The 16,288-nt window shown below is 40.1% G+C and overlaps 1 protein-coding gene across 1 annotated transcript in view; it reads left to right on the plus strand.

The window, feature by feature from the left end:
- The window catches only part of LNX1 (ligand of numb-protein X 1), a 199,445-nt gene that overhangs the window by 36,354 nt on the left and 146,803 nt on the right, over positions 1–16,288 (plus strand). Inside the window, exon 2 of the mRNA XM_027102935.1 lies at positions 11,038–11,123. The gene's annotated coding sequence lies outside the window, so the exon portion shown is untranslated. The remainder of the gene's footprint in view (positions 1–11,037; positions 11,124–16,288) is intronic.

A 16,288-nucleotide genomic window follows, 5' to 3' on the forward strand; every position in this document is an offset into this window, starting at 1 on the left:
TCTAGTACTGAAGACAGGTAAATAAACAGCCTGCAGTCCGGGTGCTGTCATGAAAGGATGTCCAACTTCTCTGGAGGTCAGAGAAGCCAAAGGAGGGAAGGGCATTCTGGGCAGACAGTGCTGCACAGAGGTTATAGTTAGGCAGCTCTGGAGAATGGCTCAGTTCTTCTCAGTAGCTAGAGCTGTACTTCTGAAACTTCAGTACGCATGCAGATCACCTGGGGTTCTTGTTCAAATGCAGATTCTGATTCTGTAGGTCAGGAGTGAGCTCTGAAATTCTGCATTGCTAACAAGTTCCCAGGTGATGTCAGCGCGCTGTGCACACACCCCACCCCTCCCTGCTTTGAGTAGCAAGGAGCTACGGAGCAGATGAAGTAGGGAAAGAAGTAGGAGCCGATTAGTAAAGTATTTTGAAGGTCATGCTCTAGAATTTGGATTCTCTCCGGAAAGTCACAGGAGTAACAAATAGATTTGAATGACCTGAAACTGATGTCGGCTTTCTAAGTTTATTGGAGGCGCCATAAGGCATTTCCTCCGGGAAGTTTTCTCACCCTTCCCTGGGTGGGGTGTCACGTGCATACCTTAATTTAGAGCCAGTCACACTATAAGGTAATGCTGAGCCAACCATCTATTGAATTCACTTGACTCTAAGCATTAGAAGGACAGTAATGTCCTTTGCAGTGTTGAAGCCTCAAGACTGAATGCATCTAACACCTGCCACCGTATCTGACATATAGGGGTTTGTCCATAAACTGTGATCCTATGATGTTCTTGCTATAGATCAGTGGTTTTCAAATGTTCGCATCCATAAGAATGACGGAAGGCTTGTTAAGACAGAAACTGGTGGATCCCACTCTCAGAGTTTGTGATGCAGTAATTCTGGGCTGGAGCCCTAGAGTTTGTGCTTTAACATGTTCACAGGTGATGCAGACGCAGTTGTGATTACTTCCTACCAAGCAGTGGTAACAAATGAGATAAAGTAAGTTAATGGCTTAAAAGCATGGACCCTAAGCTGTGGAATCTTGGGGAATTAGTTAACCTGGCCAGGCCTCAGAACGCTCACCATAAAATGAAGGTGGTAATTATAACACCTACCCCCTAGGGCCAGTGTGAGGATTTAACGAGCTACTATATATAAAACGCTGGGGAATTGCTGATAAGTATTCATTGTTGTTGCTGAAAGAACTCACCTCAATGGCTGATGGCACAGAGAGGATAGAACAGCTTTGTAACAAAGCTGCAGTGTGTTTCTTTACAGGTAAACTTGGCAAATGTGAGGCTAATCGCTAATTTCTGAAATCTGCAGGAATATCATAGCCCCTGTTGCATTTTTGTAAGCACAGTTTTAGTATTTTTTAATCTGTGAAACACTAGCTGACGCCACATTTGTTAAAAAGTGGCTATAATAAAAAAGACAGTAACAAACAGTGGTGAAACTGGAACCTTCATACACTGCTGGTGGGAACATAAAATGGTGCAAACACTTTGGAAAACAGTTTAACGGTTTAATACGTTTTTCCTTGAAAAGTTTAACACAGTGTTACCATTTGACCCAGCAATTCCGTTCCTAGGTATATACTCAGTAGGACTGAAAACATGTTCTCACAAAAACTTTTACATGAATGTTCATAACAGCATTGTTCATAGTAGCCAAAACGTGGAAAGAACCCAAAGTCCCATCAATTGATGAATAGTTAAAATGTGGTGGGCTTCGCTGGTGGCGCAGTGGTTGAGAGTCCGCCTGCCGATGCAGGGGACACGGGTTCACGCCCCAGTCCGGGAAAATCCCACATGCCGCGGAGCGGCTGGGCCCGTGAGCCATGGCCACTGAGCCTGCGCATCCGGAGCCTGTGCTCCGCAACGGGAGAGGCCACAACAGTGAGAGGCCCACTTATCGCAAAAAAAAAAAAAAAAAATGTGGTCTATACCCATACAAGGGAATAGCATTCAACCTTAAAAAGAAGTGACATACTGATACACACTACAACATGGATAAAACTTGAAAACATTATGCTAAGTAAAAGAAGTCTGATACAGAAGGCCACATATAAATGAGTCCATTTATATAAAATGCCCAAAAGGGGCAAATCCACAGAGACAGAATGTAGCTGCTGGGGCTAGGGAAAGAAGAGAATTGGGAGTGACTGATAATGGTATGGAATTTCTTTTGGGGATGATGAAAATGTTCTGGAATTAGATTGTGGTGATAGAGAGTGGTGATAAACAGTCTTGTGATGATACTAAAGACCACTGAATTGTACCCTTAGAAGGATGAATTTCAGTGTGTGAATTATATCTCAATGTAAAAAAATTACTTAAGACCCTGTAATCCTACTTGGTGAGAATAACATTTTCATCTTAGAGCTGCACTGTCCAGTAAGGCAGCCACTATGGAATGTGGCTAGTCCGAAGTGAGCTGTGCTGTAAGTGTAATACACGCTGCAATTCAAAGAATTGAAAAACGAATGTACATTATCTAAATACCTTTCTAATACTGAAGTGATACTATTTTGGATATATTTAGTTAAATAAAATATAGTGGTAACATTTACTTATCTGTTTATTTTTACTTAAAATGTGGCCACTAGAAAATCTAAAATTCTGTATGTGGCTCACATTTCTGGCTCACATGATCCTTCTTTTGGCCTGATCTGCCTCCAGGGTCCTCCTCAGTAGGTTGGAGTCTTTGTAGAGACACATGAAAGTGTTTGCATCTGGGGTTAGTGAATCTGAAGCTGGTCCTTTTCCTTTACATAAAGGGCTTTGTACCCAGCGCTTGATTAGCTCTCTTCCATTAGCATGACTCAACACATGTAAACAGGGCAATTCAATGGTTGCTTCCAGTTTTTGTTCTTTGAGTAGAAGGCCACCTGCAAAAACAGAGCCTTGTTATCTCAAAGAGCAAGGTTCTGGACCATTATTTTAGAAAGTACTTCTTGTGTCTCTTGCTAATGAACTACACAGCAAGTCATCTGAAAAAAAAATTTAAGGCATGATTTCTTTCCTCCTCACAGTAATTTTTTTCCAAGGCTCAAGTCCTGTGTCAAATTTTTTTAGCCTTGGCATAAATTTCCAGGTATCAGTGAAAATTGGTCATAAGAATTCTTCTGGAAGGGAAAATTTGTTTTTTCCACATCTTTATTGGAGTATAAATGCTTTACAATGTTGTGTTAGTTTCTACTGTACAACAAAGTGAATCAGCTATATGTGTACATATATCCCCATATCCCCTCCCTCTTGCGTCTCCCTCCCACCCTCCATATCCCACCCCTCTAGGTGGTCACAAAGCACCGGGCTGATCTCCCTTGTGCTATGCGGCTGTTTCCCACTAGCTATCTGTTTTACATTTGGTAGTGTATATATGTCCATGCCACTCTCTCACTTCGTCCCAGGTTACCCTTCCCCCTTCCCGTGTCCTCAAGTCCCTTCTCGACGTCTGCGTCTTTATTCCTGCCCTGCCACTGGGTTCATCAGTACCGTTTTTTTAAATTCCACATATATGCATTAGCGTACGGTATTTGTTTTTTTTACTTACTTCACTCTGTATGACAGATTCTAGGTCCATCCTCCTTGGAAAATTGTTTTAAATAAAATGAAGACAAGGATTTATTTGGTAGGCAAAGTAGTTAAGGGCAAATTATTTGAATACTGTAGAAATGTCTATCAGCAAGGAAATTAGGTAGGTTGATTGCTTTAAAAAAATCAATATCTTTTTGTTATAAAAACAATATATGCTATTTTGAGAAATTTCAAAAATAATGAAAAGCAAAGAGAAGTAAATAACCAACAATTCCTAATCATACTACCAGAGATAATCATTGTTAATATATAGAGGCCTATCTTTCCAGGGACAGAAAGGTCAAAATAATCCTATATAGAGAAAATTGGCCCCAATTCTATTAACTGCTGGTCAAAAAATAGAACAGTTATTTTTCACCCAACAAAAATAATTCTACTGGCACTAAATTTTGAGAAGATAAATCAGCTTTTTACAAGTTTGGTTATAATATCCCCATGTTACAATTTACTAGGTGGACTTAACGTAATCCTTTAGCCTTTACTTCAATAAAACAAGAAAGATATTTACATTACACACATCAAAGATGTGGGTGGGCATGTCTCTCTACATTTTTCTCTTCTCTTCACCGACAAGGTTGTGTAAAAATATTAACTGCTTCCCCATAGGCTCATGTATGTTGTGTAGTATCCGCATCACGAGGCAGAAGGATGGATTTTTCTCTGGAGTTTTTATGGACCCACATTCAAGTGTTTCCCCAGCTGTGTTTTCAGCTTTGAGTTGCTAAACTTCTTGAAAAGTAATCAATTTTGATCATCTTAAATCCCAAAGTAAATTTTCTTTTCTGGAGATTACTCTAGTTACTAACACAGGTTAGTCTGGGCTATTGGACCATCTTTTAGTGCCGTGACATCCAAACATGAAAGCTGTGGTTTTGCTTCGAGGTGAAAGGGAGATTTGAATTATGACTCAGATTCTTCCCTGCAAGAGGTGAGGTCTCAGAACTACTTTGCTCTTTTTTCAGTTGTATCTTGTCTTATTCTTTGGCCATTTCATCGTATAAGTCTGCTCTCTTCAAAATAGTGTAAATGCCTTTAAAGCCAAGATTCTTATATGATGTTATTTTTTGTATTTGTTTATATGTTTTATAATTTTCTGTGTACACACACAGACACATACTCTCAGTAATACTTGCTTCTTGACTAATGAGAAGTACAGTGATATTTAAAAGTTTTGGAGATTGTCATTTGTAGGTGATTTCTTGTTAGATAACTTTTATAAATGACTATGTTTAATATTCCTTAGTTTAAACCTTTCAGCTGTAACTATACAATTAGCCACGAAGAGTCAAGAGTGTTTGCTAAGCACTAAGGCTCTGCCGTGTAACCGTGCTAGCTTCGGCAGATAAATTAGCCCATCTGTGCCTCAGTTGCCTTATGGAAATGATAGATTACTAATTAACTGAATTAGTTAATTCATGTCAAGTGAATAGCGTGATGACTGGCATAATGATAAGGTATCAACAAACATTAGCTGCTGCTTCTGCCGCTCCTGCCAATAGTAGTACTATAATCAGTACACTCTTGACCAATGAGATCAGTTCCTCCACAAGTGGAGAGAGGCTCTCTTCTTCCGTACTGGGATCTTTGAGAGCTTTCTATGTGGAAAAGTGAGGCAACAAGGGAACATCTGCAGAGCTGGCCAGCTAAACCAAATCAACAACAAGTCACTATTCATTTTGTGACACATGCAGGTATTAAGAAAATGAGATGAAAGCAGCAACAGGCGTCCCAGGAGACACTTAATTTGGTCAACATGTGCTAACCTCCCACCAGCCATGCTATCCTGGGTATGGGTTCCTGAAGAGTAGATATAAGACGTGGTGCCTGCCTTTGCAATCTTCTATCTCCCAGGAACCATTAAATACGTGGTATTTAGGAGTTAGTTGCGTCCATGCAGAGAATGCGTTTTCCCAGATTTCTAGGAAAAAAATGAAAAAGGAGCCCTGTTATACATGAAACACTAGAATAGAGAAAGAAAAGATATATACTCAGTTAAAACATCCAAGCCACTCTGTTAATCAGCTATTGCTGTATGATACACCACTTCAAACTCAGTGGCTAAACCCACAGCCGTTTATTATCTCTCCTAATTCTGGGGCTTGGTTGAGCTACTTCTCTGTAGCTTTTGCCTGGGATCACTCGTGAGGCTGCCTTCAGCCGGAAGGTCCAAGATGGCCTCACTCCCAAGTCTGGGAGTCAGTGCTGGCCGTTCGTGAGAGCCTCCATTCTCTTCCAAAGGTCTCTCACTCACCAGTAGACTTGCCTGAGCTCCTTTACAGCCTGTCTATCTCAGGGTTCCAGGAGGGCAAGAGTGGAAGCTGCAAAGTCCCTCAATGCCTAGGCTCTGAAACTCCCACGGCATGCCAAGGCCAGCGCAGGCAGATTCACAGGGGTGGACAAATGGTCCCTAATTCTTATTGGGAGAAGCATATCGTATGGTAAAGGGGTTGACACAGCATCAGTTAACTAATTCTGCATTAACAAACCATCCCAAAAGTTATGGCTTAAAACTAATCTCCCACAGCCTATTCACCTTCCTTTAACTTGTGTCATTTTCTCTTTAGTGACATGTGTAATTATCCCTCCTGTTTCTGCAGTTAATCAGTTTGAAACGTCATGACACAGCTAGGGTCAGTGACTTGAGGAAAAAAGAAAACTACATTTCTTTCTCGCTCTCAGAGTTCAAAAGCAGATGAATGAATTGAGGAATAGCTCCAAAAGTCAACTTGGGATAAGATGAAGGGAGGAGATGTTTCATTAAGAAGAGGAGCCAGATTCTGAGGGGGGGGGGGGGGCACACCCCTTGGGTCCTCCCTGCACCTGGAGCTTCCTTTGAAGTGAAGGAAATTGTTCCACCACAAGGAGGCGGAGGGAAGCAGGTGGATGTGAGCACGGAATGTGAAACTAGTAAACATTCTGTAAACACCGAGGGCGCGGTCAGCAGCGTGGGCTGACCAATGGTATCTCGTGTTCGTTTTCTTGTCTTCTTATAGTTTACCCCATATTTGATTCTGAAGAAGTTCACAACTTAGACAACTTTAAAGTTCTTGGACTTATGACGTAAAGAGCAACTGGTCATTCTCCAGGTACCTTCACCTTCTGACTTCTCTGTTGTGGGGAGAGAAGAACCATAACCCGACCCCCCTAGAGAAGCTGCCCCAAATGGTGTGATTTGCTTTACTTACAAAGGTTAACCTGGGGATCATTTCACAGAAGGAAGTATGGACAAGAAGGGACAGAGGTAGAAAAGCCAAAATATATTCATTTCTAGAAGGAAGTTGGAGCCCTTCTGAGCACTGTTTCTGAGATGAAATACTATGCCATGGGAGGGTAGGTCTTAGAATTAAGAATGGGAATCCCAGAATCAGAAATTCTTACCTGGGGAATGTTTTGGTACAGGGGTACAAATGGAATAGCAAATGTTCCTAGAAAGGAAAAAGTTATCTGGGAGGCAGAGTCCTTTGAACTGGCCGGGTGAGCTCTTTATGTCTGAACAATACACATTCATACATTTTCACAAATGCATGTATGTGAGGGATTTAAACATAGGTACATGTGTGTGGTCATGTGTGGGTGGTCTTTTTGTTTGTTTTCCTTTTTTTAGGCTTGGTGCCTCCTCTTCTCTTACAAGCATATCAATTCCCAACCCACCACCTACCCAGATAACCCTTATTAATAATCTAATATGTATCTTTCCTATTTTTACCCATGGCTATATAATCACATAAAGATGCACACATACACACACAGGTGCTTTCTGATCATCGTTTGTTTTACAAAAATAGAAAAATATTACCCTTTTTTTTCCTGCACTGTGCTTTACTCAGCCAACAATACCTTCTGAAATTCCTCCTGTCCATTAGCAGAACTCTATGTCCTTCTTCTTGATGGCTGTGTTGTTCTGTCACAGGCTACGCCATAGTTTATTCAGCCATTCCCTATTGCTTGAAACATTGTAGCTTTCACAGACAATTTGAAAAAAACAAAATAAAACAACTCCCTCCTTCCAAAAAAACAGTTTATATGAGCCCTTACGTTCTACTGACTTTATTTCTATTGGAGAGTTTCCCAGGAAAAAGATTTCTGGCCTAAAAAGTATATGTATTTTAAATTTGAAGTAGATATCACCATACTGCTTCCCCAAGAGGCTGTAGCATTTCTCATTTTGACCGTGAAAGTGATCCCTTTCCTACAACCCAGCCAGCAAGAAGTGTCTCAGATCTTTTAAATTTTAGACAATTTCGTAGGTATAAAATGATATCTCATTGTTAATTTGCATTCCCCTCACTTTGGGTGAATTTGAGGATCTTTCCTTGTTTCTCGGACATTTGGATTTGTTTTTCTGTGAACTGCCCATTCACAGACTTTGTCCATTTTCCTACCGGTTTGTTCTTTTTTAAAAAATATTTATTTATTTATTTGGCCGCACCGAGTCTTAAGTGCTGCATGAGGCATCTTCGGGATGTTTGTTGCGGCATTCAGGTTCTTTTAGTTGCGGCATGCAGGATCTAGTTCCCTGACCAGGGATCCAACCTGGGCCCGCTGCACTGGGAGCATGGAGTCTTAACCACTGGACCACCAGGGAAGTCCTCTGGTTTGTTCTTGTTTCTCTTGTCAAATTATAATAAATATTTGTATATTATAAAAATTAAATATACTATCTGCATGATATGTATTTCTGCAAACCTATTATGGTCAATGATATTTTTATGACATCTTTGCTTTAAAAGTTATAATTTTAGAGTTAAATATGCCTATCTTTTCTCTCGTAGCTTTTGACTTCTCAGTTTTGATCAGGGAAGTTTTCCTGCACAATATAGTACATATAATCTACTAGATTTTCTCGCAAAGCTTTGCTTTATCTTTTTACTCATATATTTGTACTGTATCCTTGGATGTGCAATCAAACTGGGATCAAATAAGGTACTTATTTGAATACAGTGGCTTTCTACAGAGTTCTAATAACCGGTGAGGAAGTCTCTGCCCCATTTTTACTTTTCTAAAATTACTTAGCTTTTCTTTAGTATTTAATTTTTTTCTAGAAACTTTAAGATCACTTTATGCAATTGCCAAAAACAAACAACCAAAATACCCACCTTATTGTGAGTTTTCATGAAATCCATACACAATTTGAGGGAACATTTTTATGGCATTGAGTTTTCTCATCCAAGAATATGGCATGTCTTTCCGTTTCTCCTTTTACATATTTTAGTATGATTTTGTTATTTCCTTTTTTTGTTATGTCCAAATATTCCATAGGGGTTGATTTTAAATGATTTTTTTCCATTCCTATTTTATTGCTAGAGTAGAGAAAAGCTAATGATTTTTTTTTTTTTTTTGGCATATTTTTGGATCCATCTACTTTACAAAATTCTCTGCTTAATTCTAGGGGATTTTTACCAGATGCCTTTGGGCTTTCTAGGTTTACAATCATATCATCTGCAAAAATAGATCATTTTTCCTCTTCCTTTCCAATGTTTTTTCCAGTTTTCAAATTTGTTGCCATAAAGTTTCAAATTATATTTTCTTTTAATATGTTTAGTCACTTTAATATCTGTTCTTTCTACTCCCTGATCTTTTATAATTTTGCTTTTTCTCCTTTTAAAAAATTAGGTTGTTTATCAAATGTATAGATTTTTAATACAACAAGATTTTAAATTTATTTATGTGTTCAACTACTTTTTTCCTTTCTATTATATTAAGATTTTACCCTTATAATCACTCTTTATTGTTCTTTTTCTAATTTCTTAGAATGTGGATTTAGTTTCTTTACTTCTCATATTTATTCTTTCACAAGGAAGGGCTTTTGGTTGTAAAATTTTTCTAGTATCATTTCATAGAGTCTTAGAGTATTTTACAAAGGTTGCCTTTTCATAGCTTTCAAGATGGTTGGTAATTTCCCTTTTGATTTAAGCCAAATATTTTCTAAGTATTTCTTAATTTTCAAGTAGACAGTTTTTGGTCATCTTTTCATAATTTTTTTCTTATTCATTGAATTGGGATCAGATAATATAACCTATAAAATCTTTATTTTTTGAATTTCAGAAGTTTTCTTTGTAGCCAGCTACATGATCAGTCTTTATAAATGTTCTGCAGGCATATAAAAAGTAACGAAAATTATCTTTATTTGAAATGTAGGGTTTTGTTCAGTTATTGTATTGGGAAGCAGTATGGCACAGAGATTAAAAGCAAAGTCTTTAGGGAAAATATGTTTATTTTCAATCTTGAACTTACCATGTGACCTTGACCACATTTGTAAGATGTAAATAATAGTATCTACCTCATAGGGTCTTTGTGAGGGTTAAATTATTTAATATTCATAAAGTACTTAGAATAGAAATTAGCACATACCAAATGCTATATAATTAATTGTTTGTAAACAAAAAGAATGAGTCAATTCATCTACGCCCTTATTTCCTTCTTTCTCCAGAATTGTCCAATACAGTCAAATAGATATATTGGGTTAGTATAAGTTTTTTTTTTTTTTTAACACCTTTATTGGGGTATAATTGCTTTACAATGGTGTGTTAGTTTCTGCTTTATAACAAAGTGAATCAGTTATACATATACATATGTTCCCATATGTCTTCCCTCTTGCGTCTCCCTCCCTCCCACCCTCCCTATCCCACCCCTCCAGGCTGTCACAAAGCACCAAGCCAATATCCCTGTGCCATGCGGCTGCTTCCCACTAGCTATCTACCTTACTACGTTTGTTATAGTATAAGTTTTTTGGTGTTTTTGAGGATGGCTCGTGTGTCAGAACATTATTCTGGTACTATTTTCTTTTAATTTAAGCTTTAAATTATTAAAGTGATAGATTTTTAAATGTAATCCTTTTTTCTTTAGATTTTCAATGCTCATTTTACTTCCTTGAATTTTTCTTATCTCCATTACTTTTTTTTTTTAACATTTGACCACACAAATTAAAATTTCTTTGCCCTTTAATAAACTTAGTCCCAATCTCATTCTTCCTTAACTAAGTTGCCTTTTCCCCAAAATAGTACATAAATAACCATTCTCATTATACTTTAGAATGCTGAATTTCCTTCAGAGCAGTTCAGGCAAATTAAATAGCCTGTTATAATCACATTGGATTACAGATGTGCTCCCAAAATGATGTTAAGTGTACTGACTTCCACAGTCCATTCATTCTTACAGTTTCCAGTGCCATTCATTTTTTGTGTTAATCCAAGTTTCTGTCTCAAATCACGTTCCTTCTCCCTAAAGAAATCCCTTTAAGATTTCCTGCAGTTCATGTCTGTTAGTAAGAAATGATCTAGGTCTTTGTTTATCTGAAAAAGTCTGAATTTCACTTCATATTTGCAAGGCTTTTTCACCGGGTGTAGAATTTGGGGTTGACAGTTTTTCCCTTCCAGCATTTTAAAGATGTTCCCCCATTGCCTTAGGCTTTATTCCTTTCTGACGAGAAGTCTGATCTTCCTTATCTTCCTTCCAGAGGCCTGATCCATGAGGAAGCATTTCTTCCACCTTCTACCCTGCATCAGTCTTTCTCAGGAGGTCTGTGGAGAAGAGCCTCTGATTAGGTATGACTCCTCTATTTACCTGTGACTCATATATTTGTACTATACTCTCATATGTGACTCATATATATGTGTATACTCTCATGATAGCCCAAACTTGACTTTAGAAATTTACTACAGATTTTAGCTGAATTTTTCTTACTTGCTTTCACGGCAGATCTGCCTTCTTCCCATGCGCTGCCTCAGATTAGCTATTACTCATATTTTTTTCCTTGGAAGTGCCTATCTTCTCTTAGATTTCAGGCTAGCTGGTTGCCCTACAACTTCAGATCACTAATGGACCCCAGAAGAGTTATGATTTTGTAGATTATCCTACTTTTTCTTAGGGTGTGAGTGATGTTCTTTCCAGTTTTTTATATTCTAAGAAGAATCCACCTACTTAGATTTTAAATGTAATTTACAAACATTATTATTTAATTTATAAATCTAGCAAAAAAAAAATATATATATATATACACACACACACATATATAATCCCTTCTTAGCATACTTTTTTTTTTTTTTTTTTTTGCGGTTCCGAGGCCCTCCACTGGTGTGGCCTCTCCCGTTGCGGAGCACAGGCTCCGGACGCGCAGGCTCAGCGGCCATGGCTCACGGGCCCAGCCACTCCGCGGCATGTGGGATCTTCCCAGACCGGGGCACGAACCCGTGTCCCCTGCCTCGGCAGGCGGACTCTCAACCACTGTGCCACCAGGGAAGCCCCTTAGGGTACTTTTATAACTTAACTTATTAAATTTTTTAACATGTTCAACTGCATGGTAAATTGTAAAGAAAACATATTAAAATTTCTTTTTAAATATTCCAATTATCTGTTGTAGTAGATTGTATTTTCCAAAATGGGTACCACACCACAATTCCCATCCCATATGCTCTTCAGTGTGACCTTGACACTTCCCATCATGATATAGAAAGTATTTTTTCATCCCTTTGAATCTGGGTGGCCTTGTGACTCTTTCTACCATTAGAATATGGGAGAAGTTATGCTATACAAGTTCTGGTCATAGACCATAACTGACCTGGTAGCTTCCACTTCACTAGGCTAATGGAGACTCCAAGTCTTGCAGTGATCTTGTGATCCAGGTTCCTTGGATTCTCCCTTAATTCTCTGATGAGTATGTGAAGAGAGAGAGGTTGTTTTAGCACTTGTTTACAGCCTGTTCATCTTTTTGTTACTTGATTCTATTCTCAAGTATTTATAGATCCTTTCAACAACTCTTATAGATCGTTACGCTACCTTGCGTTATTCTTGCGCATCTCTTCTGTCTTGTCTGATTTTCTGTTCACGATTCCAAGGTCATTCTAATGGCATCCTAAAGTTATCCACCAGAACTGATTTTTAAAAATCAAGTTGTTGTTACATTTCTAAAAGTGTTTGGTTTATAGTTAGATGTTTAACGTTTGATGCATACTTTGGTGTTTGATGCAAATGGGATTATGACTGTTATACCTTCTTTATAAAAAGTATCTTTTATCATAATGGAATATCTTTTTTTGGTCCTGTTTAGTGATTTTAAACTTAAATTTCACCTTTGCTGATGTGAATACGCCACTTCAGGTCTTTTTATCGTTTCATTTGCCTCTTTTCTTGCCCTCGTTTCATCACATTAACAGCATTTAGTTAAACTTTGTGTTTGAAAGCCTCTGAAATTTACTTAGTCCGCAAATATTTATTGAGCGCCTACTATGTCTTAGACTATATCTGGGCATTGGTGTAAAAAACAAAGATTCCTGATCTCAAGAAATTTTATGGGAGGAGACAGACAATAAACAATACACATAATAAATAAACAATTAACATAACGTGTTAGAAGTGATAATGATGTAGGAAAAGGTAAAGCAGGGTACGTAAGATTGGGAGCACAAGGGGGAGGAGTTTGTCATTATAAACAGAGTGGTCATGATAGACCCCACTGAGATGGTGACATTTGAGTCTGAATTAAAGGAGGGAGGAAGCAGGCCATGTGGACACCTGGAACCTGGAAGTGTTCCAAGCAGGAAGAACAGCCAATACCAAGTTGTAAGGTGGAGGCATGCTTGCTATGTACGAGGAAAAGCCAGGAAGCCAGTGTGGCTGGAGTAGAGTGAAAGGGAAAAGTCATCGATGAGGACTGAGAATCGGCATGGGTCTGGCCACAGGACGTCATTGGTACGTTGGCCGAGGGTGTGCGGTTTTAATGGAGTGACGAGGAAATGCCATGTTCTTCATGATGGTGGATATGCTCAATTCTACTTCTCTCCAATTCTTTTATGATTGGTTTGATTTTATTTTTTAAGCTTTTTCTTTGTCCTGATTTTCACAAGTTTGATCAATATCCGAGGTGGGATATCTGCAGTCTAAATTCCTTGAGTTTTCCGCTGCCCAGCCCTAAACTCATTTCTGTCTCCACCTGCCACAAAAAGGCAGGGATTTTTAGCTATTCTTTCCTGCAGACCTTTGGTACAGAGGAAAGAAGAGGGCTGTGTGTGGCTTTGGGCCACTGTATCAATCTGGGTGGCAAACAGGCACTGTAAACAAATCCAGTCATTGAAAACAGCTTATGAAAAGGGGCCGTTTCCCAGGTGAGCAGAGGGACAGTGCAGACTCAGGGCTACTGACAGTGTGTGTTTCGGTGGGTGGGTGAAGGCATTACCACGCAGGAGAGAAGCAATGACTAGAACTCTGAGAGAAAGAGAGCTTGTGCCCTGTGTCAGAAAATGAAACCACTCTATTACTCTGGAAGGGGAGTTTAAATGCATGTAAGAAAGCATGTCACTTCCCTCAGAATGCTATACCTCCAAAGCGTCATCTTTTCCAGTTTCCTGCTCCTGCATTGCTCTTTTCTTGGTGACCTGTGACCTGCTATTCCCACCCAAGTGGTTCAGCCCCATCCCAGACATGGGCACAGATTTTCAGTCCTGGAGAATTATATGAAAGTCAAATTAGTCTGTCTCTGACTTTTGACTGATATTCATAATTCATTTCTGGTTACAAGAAACAACAAATCCAGGGCTTCCCTGGTGGCGCAGTGGATGAGAGTCCGCCTGCCGATGCAGGAGACGCGGGTTCGTGCCCTGGTCCGGGAAGATCCCACATGCCGCGGAGCGGCTGGGCCCGTGAGCCATGGCCGCTGAGCCTGCGCGTCCGGAGCCTGTGCTCCGCAACGGGAGAGGCCACAGCAGTGAGAGGCCCGCGTACCGCAAAAAAAAAAAAAAGAAAAAGAAACAACAAGTCCAGCTAACCTAAGTACACCCCAGATACCAGGTGTATCCCCTTATATACTCTTTGGAGCGCTAGTTAAACTTGGCCTAAACCCCAATACCACTGCCCATGAGAGTTCAAGGTCCTTGGTACAATCTACGGGGGTTCCTGAGTTCCCTTCTCTTGTTCCTCCCTGTCTCCAGCTCCCATGTCCTCATGGGATCTGCCAGTTCTTCTTCTTGTCCACCTGGCTTTTAAGTCTAGACATTTCATCAGTTTGCCCCCCAGGTATTCCCATTACTTCAGCATGTTGCGGGTATAAAAACTTTAATAACAGGTCACATTTCACTTGGTCTCAGTTTATTTTTTCTTCAAATACTCTCCAGTCTGAGGAGGCCGTCCTGTGCTTATAAGAGAACAAAGAAGTCCACCAGCGTTGGTTGCTGGTATATTTTTACTGGGGCGGGGAGGGGGGGGGAAGTAATATAAAGTCTTTCCTAGGGAGAGTAGAGCAAACATCAGCAGCTCCTCAGAAACTTGGAATGGACATAGCCTCAATTTGCTAAATTGCCCTCCGTCAGAGTCACAGAACAGCAAATGGATTTGGGCAGCTGCCCTGATGATGACGCCACCACCATCTGCGAGAATTCTCAGCATGTGTCGTGGCCCCACGTTGCGGTGGGACGGCCATCAGAAATAAGTAACTTTCCGTTTGTGAAAACATCACCAGGTATTCTAGGCGATATGATAGTCCATGTAACTAGGGATGATTTTCAAAATATTCAGCAATCAGTACAGCACAGGCATCAACCAGTCTGAATAGACCTGAACAATCAGAGGAGATGTCAGGAGTAAAACACCCAGTACAGCCCCAGCTGAATATCTACCCTGCCTACAACTTAATAGCAACTCTGCTAATTCACATCGTTTTGTACCCAGATGCTTCCTTTCTCCTCCCCTTTCCAAACTATACTTTGCCCATTCATTCATCCATTCATCCATCCATCCATCCATCCACCCATTCATTCAACAAACACATGATTAAGCTTTTCCATGTGCTTTCCCAACCTTTCTCAGCTCCTGTCCTGTTGTCGCTCACACAGGCATCTTCCCTAATCAAGTTCTTGCGTGCTTAACCTCATCCTGGCATCTGCTTCTCCCAGGACCCAGACTAACTCCTAATGGTGGTGTCAGGATCATAGACAGCAGAGCTCTCTTGTTACATTTGGGTCAATCCATCCTTGGATCATTACAGAGGGTTACTTCATTCCCATTACTTTGGGCATGTGCATTGACAGACCCTGATTACTCTTTCTATGTTCCTCTTTCCATTTAAGCACGGATGAAGAGGGTAGGTAGTATACAGTTTCTATAGAACTAGGAGATTTGTAGGAGAGGGGATGGGGGCAGGGAGAAATAATGGCAATCAGTTTAGAACGTTTGGCTTTGAGATGACTAGCGCTTGGGACTGACCTGCTGGTGACCTCTGGCATGTGGTTCCTGGTTCCTTTATTCTGGAGACGATGCTACCTTCAGATGGGTAGAGGGTAGATCAGAAGACTCACAGGTCTTCTTCCACCTTCAAGTTCAAAGGAGTTGGTGTGTGCAGCATCCCCTTGAGGCAGAGATGAGGAGGGGACATGCCCAGCACGTCTGCTGTCCCCTCTGCCAAAACTGCACAGCTATATGACATTGAAGAAAAGCAGGGACTTCCCTGGTGTCACAGTGGATAAGACCCTGCGCTTCCAGTGCAGGGGGCCCGGGTTCGATCCCTGGTCAGGGAACTAGATCCCACATGCATGCTGCAACTGAGAGTTCGCATGCCACAACTAAGGAGCCTGTGAGCCACAACTAAGGAGACTGCCTGCCACAACTAAGACCTGGTGCAACCAAATAAAAAAAATAAATAAATATTAAAAAAAAAGAAAAGAAAAGCATCCTGAGGTACACCTGGCTTGCTGCCCCACACACTCCATAGTCACAGCTGCGA

This window comes from Aethalodelphis obliquidens, unplaced genomic scaffold (assembly GCF_003676395.1).
Source record: "Aethalodelphis obliquidens isolate GAN/ISIS:26980383/991018 unplaced genomic scaffold, ASM367639v1 scaffold6, whole genome shotgun sequence".
In the NCBI taxonomy this organism is placed as follows: domain Eukaryota; kingdom Metazoa; phylum Chordata; class Mammalia; order Artiodactyla; family Delphinidae; genus Aethalodelphis; species Aethalodelphis obliquidens.